Consider the following 19347-nt stretch of genomic DNA (forward strand, 5'->3'; position numbering starts at 1 on the left):
ACATTAATTTTTAAAATGTTTATTGTTCATTTTTGAAATGAACTATAAGTTCTAGACTACATCTCAGCCTTACTGTATGGGTATTCAGATCATGGCATGTAGCAGCTATAAAATTACCATACTTGTATGTATTAATCAATGATTTATATTTAAATGCATTTAATACAGTAAGGCTTTATTTTTCATCCAGATTTCCTTCAGTAGTTTCCTGTAGTGATGATTGTATAAGCACCTGAGCATTAAGAGTAACACTAAACACTATTTAATACCAAATAAGAGGTCAGATTAGAGATATTATTCCTTCTTGTTTCTGAGTTTTCTAAATATTTTATGAGTTTCAACTTTGGAACATTTGAATTAATCTGTCTCATATTCTTTATTGCATTCTATGTTCAACTGTACTTTTAAAGCAAGAAATTCAGTGAATTTTAAGTAGGTAGGAAATGTTATATTGCTTTTATTTGCTAAATTAGGGCACAGAGAAAAGTTTGTGCTGTCTTTTGAAAACCCTGAAAATAAGATGAATCAGTATTTTTTTTAATATATGTGATTTAAGATGCAAAATTCTGAATTACTGAAGGCAAAGACTACTCAGGCTTTTGTGACCCTTCCTGACATTGCTCAATTTATAAATGAAGCCAATTTACCCTTGGCTTCTGTGGAGTCTCATAATAAATGTGGTTTCTAACAACAGCAAATACGGAAGTTAGAAAAAGGGAACTTTCTTTTGTCTAATAAAAGAAACAAAACCGGTGGAGTCCATGAGGAGATAAAATCTGTGCAAATGCAGGTCCTTACTTTCACTAATTAAATGGAAGTAATAGTTTGAAAACAGCTTCACAAAATAGGATGCCTGCAGAGTCTCTACCTGCTCTTATGTATAGTTTTGTTTAGAAATCTTGTTTCCAGGATATAAATTATTATTTTATTATTTTATTTTTTTTTGGTGCAACCAGTGTGGTGATTTTAAGTTAAACAAACGCTAAAATGTAGAAGATATGCATGTTTGAGGTTTTTAGCCAGTATGATGAGAAATACCTGTCAATAGGAAATGAAAATGGATGCTAACTAACAAACATAACAAGAGTAGAGGAAAAAAAAAGCTACAAAGCTGGGCCATTAATATGGTATCATGCATTCCTTTAGTGTGTATGTTAGTGTATTTAATCACTGCCACTTATAACTCAGTGTTCAAGACTTAAAAATCAAATTACACTTTTTATTTCTACTAATGTTCCTTACACAGGAAAGAGACTGTGTCAGCTCATTACTGCAGTGTTCTCCCATGGCTCTTTCCTGAGGGTGAAAAATACCATATCAAAAAAAAATTTGTACTGATCAGAAAAAGCTTTTTAAAAGAGTTATAAACAGTAGGAAAGAAATGATGAAGAAAGTGGAGGAAGATATGTGAACTTCCTAACAATTATCATCTTTTCTTCATAATTCCTATATCAGTTCCTATGGACTTAATGAAGAAAAATGCCTACTAAAGCTTTCTGTTTGTTTGTTTTTTTTTAATACAGAAAGAAATCACATTGGTTCAAAAATCAATACTTTCCACTGCTGGAAAAAAGTCTGATTTCTTGCAGTGCACTGTATTCTTAATCATGAGTCAAAATATCTTCTTGCTAAAATTATGCACGTGATGAACACTGTGCAGCATAACAGAAGTTACATGTTAGAATCTGCACATAAAAGAAAAGATGTTTTCTTTTGATTATTCATTCAGATTAAAAAAGCTCTAGGTAGAGGCTACTAGGTAGGGATCAGAACCCTTTTTCTACATGTTGGTCCATTATACCCTTAACTATTGCTTTGCCATTATGATCGCCAAATCCCTATGATTTGGGGATTCAGCAAAGTTAGAGCAGAAAGCAACTTTATACTTGTTGTTTGGTTTGGTCTGTTGTGTTTCTTTGTTTGCTTTTTGGTCTATGTCCTGTCACCTGGATTAGAAAATAAGTATATATTCATTTTTAAAAGGTAGGCTGTTTTGTGGTTTAACCAGGCTGGGAGCTAAGCACCACACAGCAATTCACTCACCCTCATCCCTCCCTCCCTGGGATGGAGGAGAGAATCAGAAAGCAATGAAAGCCTGTGGATTAAGATAAAGACAGTTTATTATGACAGAAAAGAAAAGAAAATAATAATGATAATAGTACTACTACTAATAATGTGCATCACTTGTTTCATACACAATGCAGTTGGTCACCACACGCTGACCGATGCCCAGTCTATCCCCAAGCAGATGGCCCCCCAACCCTGGCTAGCCACCCCTATATAATGTTTAGCATGACACCACATGGGATGGAATACCCCTTTGGCCAGTTTGGGTCAGCTGTTCTGGGTCTGTCCCCTCCCAGCTCCTACTACACCCCCAGCCTGCCCGCTGGCAGGGCAGTGTGAGAAGCTGAAAAGTTCTTGGGTTTATGTAAGCACTGCTCTGCAACAATTAAAACATCAGCATGTTATCAACATTTATTTTCATCCTAAATCCCAAACGCAGCATCCTCTCAGTTACTAGGAGGAAAATTAACTCTATCCTAGATGAAAGCAGGACAGTAGTGCACATACAATGTGAGAATCTCAGATTAGTCCCTTTTAATTTATGGCGTTGTCATGAGTGTGTAGGTACCATGCTGCACCAAGGAATATACTTCATTGAGTATGATATCTCTTATCTATTTTTTTAATTAACTTTTTTTTTCCAAAATTTATAGTATTGGTAAGGAATTGGAGTAATATTTTAATTATGTTCTTTAAATATTCAGTTCTACTTCAAAATGTTGTATTCTGGTAAATTTGTCCCCTATAAAAATTCTTAGCAATGTCTTTTGTCTATGAAGTAATTCTTACTGTGTTTTTAAGGAGAGCAATAGAAGATACTTAGTCATCAGCTAGTATACATAGGTGCACCTTTGATAACTTCAGAGAATGGTGCTTGTTAACAGTGACTGGAGATGTGCTCCAGAGGTATACAAAATACTTTGTGCTAAACTGCCTTTGTAGAAGCATAGGAAGTAGTAGAAACATAAGAAAAATATTCTATTTCTTACAGGTCTGGAGCGGATATTATGCAAACCCTACAACTCTACTGGTGCACGCTGCCTTGCAGGGAATGAAGTTAAGCCATCAAAATATTCAGACAAATATTGACAACTAGCTGTGCAAACTGAGTGTTTCCTCTGTGAACTGTAAGTAAAAAGTTATGACATACTAGATCCTTACATAAATTTGTTTCACCCCATACATATGATGCCACCTGCTGAACCACTTATTGTTTTTCCTGTCTGTCAGGAAATAGTTGGGGAACTGGTGCTCTTTAACTTGTTTCTTGTTTTGTATTTTTTTTCTCTCAGATGTGTAGTAGGATGTGTGTGGCATATATTTACCTATGCGTGCATACCAAATACATAGCAGATTGAAATACTGTTCATAACTGCAAGGGTTCAGTACTTCTTGTTGAAAGCAAGCCATAAATCATGGAGTTTTATCTTTTTGGATGATACTATTTGCAGCATAGCATCCTGCATATTTTTAGCCTAGCAATCCACAGAAGTATTTGAGTGAGAAGGCTTCTTTACTCCCTGCCACTTTTGCCAATGAGAATGCAGTTCTGAGTGACTTGTTTGTTCGTGCTTGGGAGTGAGATGCTGTAAGAGAAAGGGAATGTGAGAGGCAAAAACTGAAACAAAAAAATCAGAAATAGCAGAAATCTTGACTCTGTTATTTGCACTCTGCAAACACCCCTGCTGAACATAATTATCTTACTAAAAAGCTTTTTCAGTATAGTTCATAGATCACGATAATTACTGAGTAAAGTTAGTACAAAAAAAAAAGTTTATATATATAATATATATTTGCACTGTCCTACTTGTGGATTTTGCTTGTGTTTCTAGCTGCTTCACAGTTTTAAAAGCTGAAAGATCATTGTCTTTAAAAGTCACATCATGTAGGTGCTAGAGCAATACAGCAGTGACAAAATGTAGGTGGTCAGCACGTCTAGGGCAATGCTGCATGTCTTGTTCTGGTGGGGTAGAATATCGAGCACTCCTTGTTACCTCACAGTGCCAAAAAGTAGAGAGATTAATGTGGACCTCAGAACTGGCAACAGTGTAGTCCTCATGTCAAGGTCCTTCAGACAGTGAAAGACTTCCTTTTGATCTGTTCTCTTTCCTCTGAGAATCTTCTGTAGCCTTTTTCCCTGCTTCTTAGATGCTGCAGCTCCCCCCTCCACCAGAATAATACTTCTCCCTCCCAAGCCAATAGCTTTGGAGAGAATTATTAACAATCATTCTCTGATCTAGGGTTATGCAACTCAAATACATAGACCTTTAAAGACATGCAGCGCTAATGAGACACTTTTTCATTACTCTCTTTTCCTGAGATCTGGGGTCAGCTCACCCAAGGGACTCCCTCAGCTGCACACTCAGGAGCCCAGGTTTTGCATTTTGCTATAGTCTGTACTGTAGTCCTCTAAACAAAGGCATCTATTAGCATTTTGATGAGACCCTACAGGTCCCCTGCTGCTATTTCCTTGTAGCTCTCTCCAGACACAATGTGCCATGCCATCACATACTCCAACTGTACTACCTCCTGCACACCATCTTAACCCATACTCACATCACTCTGCCAGCAACTCACGATATCTTTTATCCTTCAGCTTTCGTTTTGTTGCACCTAGACCCATCGTTTTACCTTAAATGTACTTTTCACAGTGCAATACCACTTTCACCCTAGGAGACTGACCATCAGGTGCCCGTTTCCCTCCTGTTGAACAATCCCAGCTCCATTCCCTGGACTTGCACTCCTCTTCTGCCTTGTGTCTGCATGCAGGTGTGCAAGCCCTGACCCTAACCCAGGTGTCTGGCAAGCAGTGGCTGGGCTGGGGATGTGCCAGCACTGGGGCACCAGTTTTACTGAGGGGAGCACAGCACTTAGTGCCACTTAGCACAGGACAGCAAGTTGTTGTGCATCACTTCTTCCAGGGTGCAGGCTTTTACCTTGTACTTAGTGTTAAGTAACCAAGGAGTGTCAGCCTGACTCTTGTTTATTATAGGTAAGATCAGGTGGTAAGCAAGATGCAACTGAAGAGTGGTAGGTCATTGCTAGGTGGTGGCCTGTTTGGATGGCTGTGCACATGGTCAGTGGTCAAGAGGCAGGCTGAACTGCCTCAACTATCACAGGAAAAAAAAGCATAATATGAGCAGTAACTCAACTGGTGCCAAGTCTGCTGGGCACCTAACTCTTATCATTGCTTTGATGGATGGCCTTGGCTGGATCTCTTGCTCTGCATATGCCTTGCTTTCCTTCTCTGTGAAATTTATGTAATGTTATCAAATTGCTTGGAAAGCACTCTGAGATCCAGTCGTAAGAAGACAATGTAAGAGCTAGGTCTATTTCATTATTAATTTGCTTTTCTATCACTCATTATATCTAACTTTGGGGCTTGCTTTCTTTTCTGTTACTTTAAAGTTTATTACATTACTGTTATCTTTCATTTGTGTGGCTGTAATTTTGGATGTCAGTGCATACTTATTATCTAAGTAGTATATAAGTATGTGCTTACTGACCTTACTTCTTAGAATAAACTTTCTTCAAGTATTTGTTGCCCGCCTAAAGATTTCTTATAAACTCCTTAGTCATTAAAATTGTTAATTTTTACCATGAAATACAGCAGTTGAAAACATAAATATGTCAATTTGAATTTTAAAATATGCCTGCATTTTGTTTTCTTAGAACTCAGTCCTGCAAGGTGATGAACAGGTTGTCCTGGTGATTTCAAATGAACTGTTCACATATTTAACTGTTAATGAGATAAATATGTGCTTTGTTGGATTAGATTCTGCTGGACAAAGACCATTAAAATTTAGATATTCTGCCACACTGAGAAGAAACTAATTTCATAAATAAAGGCTGAAAGCCACAGGGGCAGTGTTTCTTAAACATTTCCAAAATGACACATGTAACTTGTATTTATCCAACCTTTTATAATATAGATTACATTGTCTCAAGGTGTTTTATTTTATTATTTTTGAAGGACTGTCATCATGTGTAACTACCAAAGAACAAACCTAAGATTTTTATTTTTATTCTAATTTTCCATAAACTGGTAGGAATCTAGACACCCACCTTATATGTCTAATTTTAACCTAAAACTAGTTTTTACATCTCATGGAAAAATAGAGGTCTGCAGCACATTTTCTGACACATCCTTAACTATAGCATTGCTACTGGGTTCCTCTGTAATACAGTACATATTTCTTTGTGAAAGAACTGAAAGCTGCAATAATAAAGCTTAACTTTATGGTATCGAAATTCTCTGTGTTTGTACCTCCAGGGAGAAAAACAATTAGAGAAAGACAATCTACCTAAATAGGCTGGGAAACTGAATTGCTCTGTGTATGCTTCATTACCCTCCTTCTTTCTCATCTCACACTTTCCACAAATAGCATGATTATGTTTACCTGACATCTTCATGCTTCCCTGCTGAGCAGGCTGAGGAAGCCTGGCAGCTGAGATCAGCTGTGCTTTCTATGGAGAACGAATTATATATATATATATATATATATATATATATATATATATATATATATATATATATATATATTATATTTTTTTTTTTTTAAAGGGCCCAATTCTTGAGCTATTTCAGTGAGAAGCTTCAGAGTGTCCCTGACACTCAGGTAGGGAGCAGAATATATTAAATGACAATGGGCATTTAAAAAAATAAATAAAATAAAATAAAAAAAGGATCCTTGACAGTAACAAGCTTGGCTGACAAAATGTTGATACATCCTTAGTTGCTTGATACAAAGGCGTGTCTGGAGAATCTAAATGTTAACTTTGTGAACTGCATGGTTGACAGCCGACTAATTTTTTCTGGAAGGTGCCTCTTTTCAAAAGTGATTCAGGTATTCAGGTATGCTTCTTTTCAAAAGCGATTTTGCCCTGCAAAATTAGCTCCTAAGGGTTGCACTGAAATAAAATGCTTTTTTACAGATAAAAAATCTTAATATAAAGAAAAAAGATCTAGAATAAGCTCTGCAGTGAAAGTTATCAAATGTTTTTTCAGTGACTGCTTTGGAGAACTGAATCATAAATTCAGAAGAGCAAAAAGACTTGAGAAATATACAGGTTGCCCTTATAAGGAGCAGGTATTTTATTTTTCAGACTTCTCAGGTAATGGAGAAGAATTCAGCACTTTCTTGTTCTGAATTGCCAAGTTATAAATCTGAATAACTAAACTACAGATAATTGGACACAATTCCTCAAATTAGAAACCAATATTACATGTGAGAATTAATGACATTTCATTATGCATTACTGTCTACATTAATAAACTATGACTGTATTAGTCTTAGCAGCAGCATACAAGGCTCTATTTCTTGTAGCCCCTGGGATCTTGCTCTAAATCTAGTTTTAATCTAATGCTGTACGAGCTGCAGAATAACTGAACTTGAATTCAGCTGAATGTTAGTTTGAAGTACCCAAATATACTCTGTGAAAACACTGTCATGGGATATGCAGGTACCTGTCCTCTGCCTTGTTTCCAGTGTAGTACAGATTTGTCAGTGTAGAATGCAGTGTGACTTTTTTTTTTCCCTCCAGTGGAGTTTCTCTCAAATGTTAGCATATTTCTGTCTTCTACACATAAAGTCATAGTCATCGTAATATCAGTAGTCTAAAACCCTGCTTCTGCGTTGTCTTTCCCAGCAGCTGAAAAGACACCAGCTGTCAGAATTTCTCCTTTCTCTGTTTTCATCTTACAGTGACCATGATCTGACCATGCTCTTCAGGTGCTAAAAGCTTCTTCTGAATAACTAGAACTCAAGATTTGTTCTACATTTTACAAAATGTCATCAAATGTAGAGCATGGAATTAATAGGCACCCCTGCTTTTCTGCCCTTTCACTGGTACCTCCTGATGCTTGTTACAGTTAAAGACAATTCACTAATGTGATGACTTGGCAACTGTCCTGAATTTTCCTTAACTACACTGTATTAAAATTAAATCTTTAAGTTTTGATTCTACTTTCACTGTTAGTGAACAACATAAGGTAGACTAGTTGAAATCAGAGTGATTAGCCTGGATGAATACATGGTTACCTTTCCAACCACCTCTAATTCCTGCTCCATCATCTCAAAGCTAAGACATCCCGCAATGTTACAATAAATTGCTGATGTTTCTGGCTAACAAACCTCAATCTGTTAGCAGACCTGCATTAATCATTGTGGGTGTCATGTTATTATTGGAAAACTGTGGATAAACAGGCAGAAAACTCACAAATTCATACTTCAAAGGACCTTGTAATTCATGTTCATAATTTGTTTCGGTATAAATGCTGCAATACCTAGGCAACAATCATAGCCTTATTTGACCTTAGACAATTATGGCATCACAGTTCCACTCCCCAAAACTCATAACATAAGGAAAGATGTCTCAGAAGACCTGGAAATATCAGCAGGATAGTTATGATTCATTTAACATGCAATAACCAAAGACAAGCTATTGACTTCTTGCGTGTGTTACAGCAACAAAGGGAAGGGTATCTATGACAAGGTAGTAAAATAATGTCACACACCTTGCTCTCATTTATTAATAGTACGTGGAGATCTACATATTTTATGTTACAGTGATCTAGGCTCAGATCCTTCAGTCACTAATTATATGCAAAAGAGTATTATTGCATTAACATTGTTAATGCATTTCATAGAATCATAGAACAGCTTGTGTAGGGGGAGGGACATTAAAGACCATATAGTTGTACCCCCAGCCATAGGCAGGGATGCCACCCGCTAGATCACATTGCCCAGATCCTCATCCAATCTGGCCTTTGAATACCTCCATTCTGGCCAACCTGTTCCAGTGCCTCACCACCCTTAGAGTGAACAATTTCCACCTAACACCTAGTCTAAGCCCTCCCTTCTTTTAGTTTAAAACCATTCCCCCTTGTCCTGTCTTTATCTGTCCAAGCAAAAAGTTGTTCTCCATCTTTTTTGTAAGCCATCTTTAAGTACTGAAATGCTGCAACAAGGTCTCCCTGGAGCCTTCTCTTCAGGCTGAACAACCCCACTCAACACTCAGCCTTTCTTCATAAGAGAGGTGCTCCAACCCTCTGATCATCTTCATGGCCCTCCTCTGGACTTGCTCTAACAGGCCCATATCTTTCTTGTGCCGGGGACACCAGACCTGGATGCAGCACTCTAGGTGGGGCCTCACAAGGGCAGAGTAGAGGGGGACAATCACCTCCCTCCACCTGCCCACCCCTCTGTTGATGCAGCCCAGGACACAGTTGGCCTTCTGGGCTACAAGCGTGCACTGCTGGCTTACGTTGAACCTTTACTCTACCAGAACCCCCAAGTCCTTCTCTGCAAGGCTGCTTTCAGGGAGTTCTTCTCCCAGTCCAGCCTCATGTCTGGGATTGTCCTGACCCAGGCACATTACGTTGCACTTAGACTTGTTGAACCTCATTTGGTTCATGTGGGCCCACTTCTCTGTCTTATTCAAATCCGTTTGGATGTCATCTCTTCCATCTTTGTTATCAACTGCACCCCTCAGCTTGGTGTCATCTTCAAACTCACTGAGGGTGGAATCTATCCCATCATCTGTGTCATTGATGAAGATACTGAAAAGTACCTGTCCCAAGACAGACCTCTGAGGGACACCACTAGTTACCAGCCTCCATCCAGACAGAGACATTGACCACCACTCTCTGGGTGTGGCCTTCGAGCCAATTCCTAATCCACCTAATAGTCCACCCTTCAAATCCATCTCTTTCAAATTTGGAGCTCAGGATTTCATGGGAGAATGTATCAAAAGCCTTGTATAAGTCCAGGTAGATGACAGTGGCTGGTTTTCCCTTGTCAAGTGACACAGTTATTCCATCACAGAAGGCCACCACATTGGTCAGGCATGATTTGCCCTTAGTGATGCCATGCTGGCTGTCTTGGATCACCTCCTTATCTTGTGTATGCATTGGCATTGCTTCCAGAAGGATCTGTTCTACAATCTTGCCAGGCACAGAGGTGAACTATATATGTAGAAATCAAACATTTCTACAAATAATGTTTAATACATTTTTCCAAACATCACAAAACAATGCAAGGAACCCAACTACCTGCTATGATTTGTATGTTTCTGGCTTCCCTTTTCTTTGTGCTGCTATAAAAAATAATAGCCAGTTAAGGTTTCAAGAGTTTTTCTTGCCATCTAGCATTAACTCGAACTTAGTGACTCTTGGGTTTATGATCTGTCTCCTGACCATATTTTTTCTCCTAGTGCCAGGAAAGTATTTATATGAGCCAACACTGTCATTCACCATTTACCTTAGATCTTAGAAACAATCTTATACACTCTTGTGTATAAGAGCCACTTATACAATCTTGATAGCCTTTCCTCTGCTTTGTTTCCAGTGTAGTACAGATTTGTCAGTGTAGAGTGCAGCATGGCTTTTTTTTTGTTGTTTTTGTTTTTTGTTTTTTGTTTCCTCCAGTGGAGTTTCTCTCAAATGTTAACATATTTCTGTCATGGAATTGACAGCATTAAACTCGTTGTAACCCATTATGGTCTAATGAAAATGAGTTTAGAAATGTACTCAGATATAGACTTCAGAGATCTTTGTCCATAAATGGATTTAAATTCTAAGTAAGACTGAACGAAAGTGGATCTCTCAGCTCTGCATAGAGTCATTGGTTGAGGGTCTAGACCTTAAAGTGAGAGAGAGAGCAGTATGCTCAAAAACAGTGATCTCTAGAACTAGTAACCATAGGGCTGTCTTGGTGGGCTGCTTTGTTGACCCAGTTATTCCTGGGAGAAGGCAGCCTTGATGCAACTTTGCTGCTTTTAGAAACCGAGCTGACGTTTCTGTACTGTGAGATGCCCTTCTATATCAGGTCGTTCAGAACTAGCTGCAAGATTTCTGTATTGCAGCACGTTTCACAGTGCTAGGCTTACCTGGACAGCCCTTTCTGAAGGTGTGCACTGTCTGCTAAACTAGAGATTGGTCAGATGCACAGAAAATGTCTTGATTTTCTGTCGCTATTAAAAAGAAATGAGAGAGATAAAAAAAAAAAAAAAAAAGGAAAGTGCACCTTGCTAGTGCTGTTTCTTGAGAAATAGCAATAAACAAGTCCATTATTAATAACCCAATAAAAAACTCTTCTGTGCTAAATATACTGGGTCAGCTTTGTGATGGGTGTCAGTCTGCCTGCTTCCACTGATTAAAATAAAACTGCAATGATTTACACCTGTGTTGACTCAGCATACTTGCCCTTGTAAGTAGCCTGTGATAAAATAGACAAATAAATAAAATAAAAGCACAAATCCGTATGATATAGATATTGCTTAAATAATTCATTATGGCTGCAGGGATAGAAGTAAATACAAAGAAAAATGCTTGCCTTTTGAAATACTAGCTAGAGCAAAGTCTCTCTCTCTTTTTTTTTTTTTTTTTCAGGCTGGGGTAGCTCATATTTTCTTGCCACATACTCTTCAAGAACTTATAAAAGTGCACAACTCTTTAGGGTCTCACTTATTTACATGGTGAAGCTGACATAGTCCCATAGATCTGTACACAACTGTGAGCACTGAAACAAATGCGGGCATGTAGCATATAAACCTGCAGTCCATTTATTACAGAGAACAGCTCTACTGCTATTAAACTCCCGTCCAGCTTCTTAATGGTGTTTCTCTGTTGTTAAGTTACTCAGCTTTCTTTAGCACTGAGATAGAGAGGCACTTTGGCTGAATCACAAATGTGGCCCTTGTACCTGAATTATGCAGTGCTCAGTAGATGGCTGCTAAGCACCATGTCTGCTTAATGCTAAATAGTTTCTGTTAATTGAATAGTAAGATAGAGGGGGATTACAAATAAGAGTTACCAGGCTATGTTTATGTTTACCCCTTTTGTAGAAACCAATGGCTCACTCATCTAAATAGAAACTCATCATCTGTATGAGACTGCAGCTTTCAATAGGTGTGGAAAAACATCTGTTCAGAAAAAAATATATATTAATATTAATAATTATGGTCCTGTAAAAACAATGGAAAGATTTGTACCACATCAGTCACTTGAAGCATTGTCTTTGCATACTTGAAATGTTGGTTATTTCATTAGTTTTTTGTTTTGTTTTGTTTTTTGTTTGTTTATTTTTTCATGAAATATCTGATTTCGTATTGGAATCTACTGTAATTTATAATTTTTTACCACAAAACTCAGAAACAAATCACTCCAAAATCCCATACTGAGCAAGGCAACTGACTGGTTCTAGTACATATTAAAAAAATAAAAATAAAATAAATGAAAATAATAATAAAAATAGGTTTTAGTGATGAGATGCTCTAATTATTTTTCAAGGTATCTAAAAGGTCTCTACTTAAGTTTATGGATCTCACTGATGACTTTCTGGTTGCTTCAGTTCTGTATGAGTCAAGTATATCCACTGTTGGACTGTACCAAAATCATCAGAAATATTCCCAAGGTAGGCTTTTCAGTGATACTTATCATGTGGCTTCACAGTTATATGCAGCTCCAAACACAAGCAAGTGAATCAAAACTTTGCTTTTTGGCCAACAGCCTTTTTTTGGCCTTGTCTTGGGGGGAAGCAATTCTGATGATGTGAGCACTAACAGATGAGATAGATCCTGCCTCACCCTTTCAAAGAGTTACAGAAATTATGGGGAAAAAATATATCCTCTTTTCAGTAAGTGGGAGAGAAGAAGCCATGTAGCGGTGGAGTTACACTTTACCACAAATGAAGTTCAGGGCGAGAAGTTGGCATTGCTTCATGTTTGTTTATGACTGTATTTTGCCACCAGCAGTTCTTGTGTAGATATCTGCTCTTTAACCAATAAAAGCTTTGAAATGAAATTTTCTGTAAAGGTAGGGTGCAAAGCTATGTAAGTGTGACCTTCTTACAAGCACAGGCCTTTATTCTATTAGGCTTTATTGTCATACTTATGTGCAGAATAGAAGCGTGTAAACAAGTCTCAACTGTTACAGTTAACATATGAAAGAATTAAAAACAGCATGTGAAAACATGTGGTTTAAGAGCTGCCAGCATCTGTTGGTTTCAGCCAGCATCTTGTGCCTAGAAGTATCAGAGTTAGGTCCAATGGCCCAAGATGCTTTTTTTGTTGGGTCTTTAAACAAAGAGAGACTTAATGTGCTCCTGAGGTTCAGGTTACGTTTAGAAGACCATGTTTAAAAATGAATAATATATGTTTAATAACCACTAATTTGTCTGTCCTCGCAAGTTTTTCTCGGTTCTTTTTGGCCACCACAGTATTGTGTGGCAGTGGAGCTCACAGGTTAATTATGAGTGGTACAAGCTTTCTCTGAATTCTTTTGATTGTCCTCTACATGTTACCTTCTGAACAAACGAAGGATCTGCTCCATCTATCACTCAGAAATCTACAAAATTCTGTCTTGTTAGTCATCCTGGTCCCTGCTGAAAAGTTTTGGTCAGTTCTGACTACTTTGAGATGGAGATGGATTACTATCTCCAACCATCCACACAGTTTTTCCTGTGACTAAATAAGTTAAATTATGCAGATTAAGCTAGGTGGGAGTACCTGAACAGCAGGTTTGTCTGTAATCTGCCTGGATTGCAAGGCGAGCAAAATCCATGCAGCCAGGATGGTGAGCTGGGACTGACTTTGCTGCCAAGCATTAGTGGCTTGCTAACATCATCACGTAGCTTTTGGATTTGGTCTGGGTTGTCATGACTGATCACTGTGAGCAGAGCTACTTTACCTCCCCAGCCATGTGAAGTACCCTACAGGTAGGCTGATGCTGTCCTTCTTCAATTTCCCCATCAAATAAATTATAAAAACAGAATGCTGGGACAGTTCCCTATGTGAAAACAGTTTAAATGTGGCAAAATAAAGAGTTCTTAAACTCTGAACATTTTTAGGCCACTGAACCAGGACTGCCAAGTCTGATAGGAGAGTATTCTCTTTGTCTCCCTTGATTTCTTTCTTTACTGTTGTAAAGGCAATACACTTAAATAATGGATGTGGAATCCCAACCATGTTTAAATCAAAGGAAAAGAATTCCACTGACTTCACTGTAGCTGGGCTTTACCTGAGGATATTTATTAACTTATTCTGTATTCCCATTCGTAAGATCTGCTTAAAAAGAATACCAATGTGCTGCCCAACAAGGTCACAGTAGCTGTAAGATGCGTGTTTTTCCAACACCAAATGCATGTTACCTGTGAATTGCAGAAAATTGGCATCCTGGTCCATATGTTCCCATTCCTCATTCCTTTCTTCATTTTTGTGTCTCCGTCTTGGTCTCTACTAGGATTGCACAAGGGCAGCCCAGAAAGAGCGCTTAGCTGGCCCAGTAGCCATTGGAGGAATGAACATCTGGCTGTAGGCAGCCTATATTCTTCCCTGTAAGCATAGTTTAATTGTAAAATTATGCAACAACCGCAACATGGAAGACATTTTCTTCCTGCCAGGTGGCAACAATAGCTCAATGTGTATAACATCCAGTGAAGTTTTTCAGTCCCCAAAGAAGGAGGGCAAAGACACGGCAAGACAACCAAGATGAAAAGATAACTCAGGAATAAATACTGTGAGGAAAGAGTGAGGATGTCTGACCATTGGGAAGCATTCATGGAACAAAGGTTCCTCTGAACCGATGGGCTCCACTGGAGTAGCTAGGAGCCTTCTAGGGTTGAAATGAGCATGTCTGATTTAAAAAAAAAAAAAAAAAAAAAAAAAAAAAGTGCTTAAATATGCCAAGATGGCAAAACAAGAATGTTAAAAAAAAAAAAGGTGAAAGTACGCTGGAGATTAGAGTGGCAAGGGAAAAATAATAGTTCTTGTGAGTAATAATGAGGCAGATATATGAAAGAAAATGGTAAAATATGGTAAATATTAATATGGTAAATGGTAAAAAAACAGATGTTTCCTTATTGTTTTTCAGAAGCAACTGTATTTTTATTATTATTATTATTAATAGTGATGCAAGAAGAACATGCAAGAAAATATAAGAAATAAAATTACTAGTTGAAGATGTGAAATTGAATATCATAGGATAACAGAAACAGGAGCTCATAGTACAGGTGCTGAGCAATACATTAATGCTAAGGAAAGACAAAAAATAGAGATCCTGATGTAAATTAATAAAGGAATAGGCTGTTAGAAATACCACACATCTGGGTCAAAATCACTTGCAGCAGGAAGGAGATGCATGTGTTTAGGGAGTTTCAACTGTAAAAAATATATAGAAATAATGTAGGTGATAAATCAAATCAACTGAACTTAGTTTGACTTGGAGGAGGATTGATATTTTCTGAAGTCTGGATAATGTATTGCAAAGAGGCTCTAGTCTTCATGACAAACTATAGAGATATGACATGAGAGCAAAAGGCATACAAAAAACATGCAGATAGGAAAGAAAGCCACAGCTTGTTGAAGTATGCACATGTGGCAATACCTGCTCTAGGTCTGACTTATGGGTGAAATTAAAACAGGGAATGAAATGCATCTGTATGGAAAATAATGGATAATGACTGGAGGTGAAGGTTTGGTATGATTCCAAAACTAAGCAAACTAGTTGCCTAGGATATCTCATATGATTAATGAGAATGTTGTAGGACATGAATACAGGAATGGATTCAGAAATGAACACTGCCAAGTCCACAGCAATACTGCAAGAGCTAACACTGTCCAGTTCCTGGGAAATCTGCATGATCTTCATTCTAGGACTGGGAGAGATGTGGTACATGAAATCAGAAATACCATCCCAGCCTTCCTCTTTGGATGCAGTTCTGTATAGCACTGTTCCACTGTGACTCTTGCTGGAGTTTTCTTTCACCAACAGATCTCTTTTCTTTTAATTGGAATGGAGCAAAGCCTGTGGGTTATGTAAAATACCTTTCTTCTTAACACCGTGTGGATTACACCTCGAGAGAATCCACCTGAAAAATAGTCTTCCTGAAGTTTTCCTTTAAAACACATCTGATTTTGAATTGCATCTAACAGCACAGTATGTAGAATTTAGCAGAAAGCTTATAAGCACAATGCTTGTTTCAACATAATTTTACCCTTAGAGATATCATTTCAACTTGGTTTCAAAGTTCTACAGCTTTTATCTATCGCCTCTCACTCTCAGCAATATCCTAATCAATAGGAGCAAGCCTGACTTATTTAAATCTCTGTTGTTTCCTTTCTGCAAGTTTTGTAACAATGTACAGTTCTCAGATGACTGCAGCCATACCCATAGCAAAACATTTCCTTACCAAACATATCCCCTTTCACAGAGTTAACAAGACCACCCTCAGGCAAGTGGTGTAGCAGAGGTACTGTTTTACAGAAGTCACTCATTCAGGCTCTGTTATAAAATGCAAGCTCAAGCCTCTGGGCTTGTGTAGGGTATGTGCGATGTATTAGCTTTGGGCCAGCCCTCTGCCCTGGGGGAGCTCCAAAACCGTAGGAATATTGTCCACCCTATCTTTCAAGCAGTGACTGTATGTTTGTCTGCATATGTACTGCATGTTGTGCACACGTGTCCTGGGGCTGGTTACTGTTATTGGAATATAAATTATAGTAATGATGTCATAGCTTTTCATGCTTAGTAGTCCTCTCAGTCCACAGCAGAGGAAGGGCATTTGACATTTCTCATGAAAGAACAGGAACAGGGCAAAAAAACAACCTTTGAGTCTTGAAAGAGAAGGGTCTGAAAAATGGAGGCCTATACTCTGCTCATACTGGTAAGGTAGTAACATAGGTCATTTTATAGAATATTTGATAAGGTAGTGACATAGGTCATTTTATAGAATATCTGACAAGGTAGGGACATAAGTCATTTTATGGAATAAGCAAAGTTGGTGCCTCACATGGTAATCTGTATGTATTCCTAGATTTCTGTTAGTAAACATTTATTTGCAGTATATTAGCTTCCTTATGTGTATATACATTCCCATAACCTTGTTCCAAAATGCTATTTTTCTTTTTTTTTTTTCTTTTTTTTTCTTTTTTTTGTAGTTGAAGAATTTGAAGTGACATAAGGTGTGTTTTTTTTTTTGTTTTGTTTTGTTTTTGTGCCACTTCTATTGTAAGCATCATAAAAGTTCGTTAGTGGGTTAAGTTGAGAGGTAATTGTGCATGTCATACTTGTGAAAAATAGCCTGGCATATTTTGCTGACAACACAGAACAGTGCTGTCAGTCTCTACCTCTTCTTAGCCTGTATGTAGTAGGGACATAAATGTCCTGTGTATGAAAGGGAGAAAGACAGAGGTACTTCCTTTTCATTTTGACTGAAGCTTGTGGTCTTATCACCAAATAATATAGACCAGGAAAAATTTAGTCAGAGAATTATTTCTCACCAGGTGAAAGGCAAAATACAAAATGTTACTTTCAATTTCTTAATCTGAAAACAAAACTTATTCTGCACCTTACAAATTGTGCACATGTTCATCTCTATCACTGGTCTGTTTTGAGAATTGCGTTATATAGAAATGATGTGGAAGTGTCTGAGAGCTAGGCTAAGTCAGAAACTGCCACAGCTATTGAGGGAGGGAATAGAGCAGGCAAATTTATGACAGTTTGACATTTCAGATAATAGAGGTCAGTCCTTCAAGTTGCAGTCCCCCTGAGATAGGTGGGTTTCTGCGTGGGTTTCTGCGGGTGCATATAGGTACTATTAAATTGACTCTGCTGCTGAAGCATATGGTGGTAGGCTAAAATAAAAGAAGTCCTTCAATTATTGTAAGCCAAATTCTGCTCTTTTTTTTTTTTTTTTTTTTTTTTTTTTTTTTTTTTGATGTGGAAGATCCCTTTCATTTCTGTGGCATTAACTTCAGGTGGGAGAAGAACATGATTTGAATTTCCAGAATAAAGTGTCACTTTGTGAATGAACTGGAATGACGTGCACTAGTGCATCATTAGGCAAGACTTCCTTTTCTTGTACTCACAATTAAAATCTTGAAGATTGTTCACTATGAATACTATTTATGACATCTGAGACCAAATATTGTCTGCTTTTGAACATTTTTCATACACTTTTTCAAATGAAGATGCAATACTACTTACTCTTTAGGAGTATGAATGAACCTTGTCCTCTGTTGCATCTCACTGCCTCGGACACTTTTCCTAGCAGTTACATGAGCTAGTGATATGCAGAGCGCTAACTGCAATGGTGGGAGGTTTATGTTCTAATATTTAAAAAGCGCTTTGAGTTTTGGACTTGGGAAATGCATTAGGGAAGCAAATGAACCATTATTTGTGTAGTTGTTTTGATTAAGTATTATGAAAATGTCATAATGATAATTTTGTAATAATATATAATAATGTACTAATATCAAGTTTAATGAACTATATTGGCCTTCTTTTTCAGAACTGGGAAAAATCCCCAGTCTCTCAAAATAAAGAGAACTAACAATGCTCCTCAAATTAGAAATACGGCTTGTTTGTTTTCTTTTAATAAACATTTTTTTATTAAACATTTCATTTTGTTCTTGGTACATTTTCTACTAAAAATATTCTAATTACAATGTCAAGAGCTACCCAACTTATTGCTGTTTAAGTGTGAACTGTCAAATTTCTTAAATATCTATATTTAAATTAGGGGGGGGGGACAACAAAGGGAAAAATTAATTCTGTGTTCACTTAGCTTTTAGTATATGACCTGAAATCTTTGTTTCAAAGACACTTAAGAAATAATATTAAAGTTTAACTGTGACGTTACCAGTGGTAACTTGCTGTAAAAAGAAAGGAACAAAAGGAGCAGATCCTCCTGAGAGTCATCATGCAGCACTTGAAGGGGAAGCAGGCGATCAGGCCCAGTCAGCATGGCTTTATGAAAGGCAGGTCATGCCTGACGAACCTGATCTCCTTCTATGACAGAGTGACGCGCTGGGTGGATGAGGGAAAGGCTGTGGATGTGGTCTACCTTGACTTCAGCAAGGCTTTTGACACCGTCTCCCACAGCATTCTCCTCAAGAAACTGGCTGCTCTTGGCTTGGACTGGCGCACGCTTCGTTGGGTTAGAAACTGGCTGGATAGCCGGGCCCAAAGAGTCGTGGTGAATGGAGCCAAGTCCAGTTGGAGGCCAGTCACTAGTGGCGTCCCCCAGGGCTCGGTGCTGGGGCCGGTCCTCTTTAATATCTTCATCGATGATCTGGACGAGGGCATCGAGTGCACCCTCAGTAAGTTCGCAGATGACACCAAGTTAGGTGCGTGTGTCGATCTGCTTGAGGGTAGGAAAGCTCTGCAGGAGGATCTGGATAGGCTGCACCGATGGGCTGAGGTCAACTGCATGAAGTTTAACAAGGCCAAGTGCCGGGTCCTGCACCTGGGGCGCAATAACCCCAAGCAGAGCTACAGGCTGG

At 38.1% G+C, this 19347-nt stretch overlaps 1 long non-coding RNA gene across 1 annotated transcript in view; it reads left to right on the top strand.

Moving 5' to 3' along the window:
• The window catches only part of LOC311436853, a 291205-nt gene that overhangs the window by 117166 nt on the left and 154692 nt on the right, over positions 1-19347 (top strand). The window contains exon 3 of the long non-coding RNA XR_014693127.1: positions 3059-3194. This is a non-coding gene — a long non-coding RNA (uncharacterized lncRNA). The remainder of the gene's footprint in view (positions 1-3058; positions 3195-19347) is intronic.

The sequence above is a fragment of the Aythya ferina genome (assembly GCF_964211825.1).
Source record: "Aythya ferina genome assembly, chromosome: 4".
In the NCBI taxonomy this organism is placed as follows: Eukaryota; Metazoa; Chordata; class Aves; order Anseriformes; family Anatidae; genus Aythya; species Aythya ferina.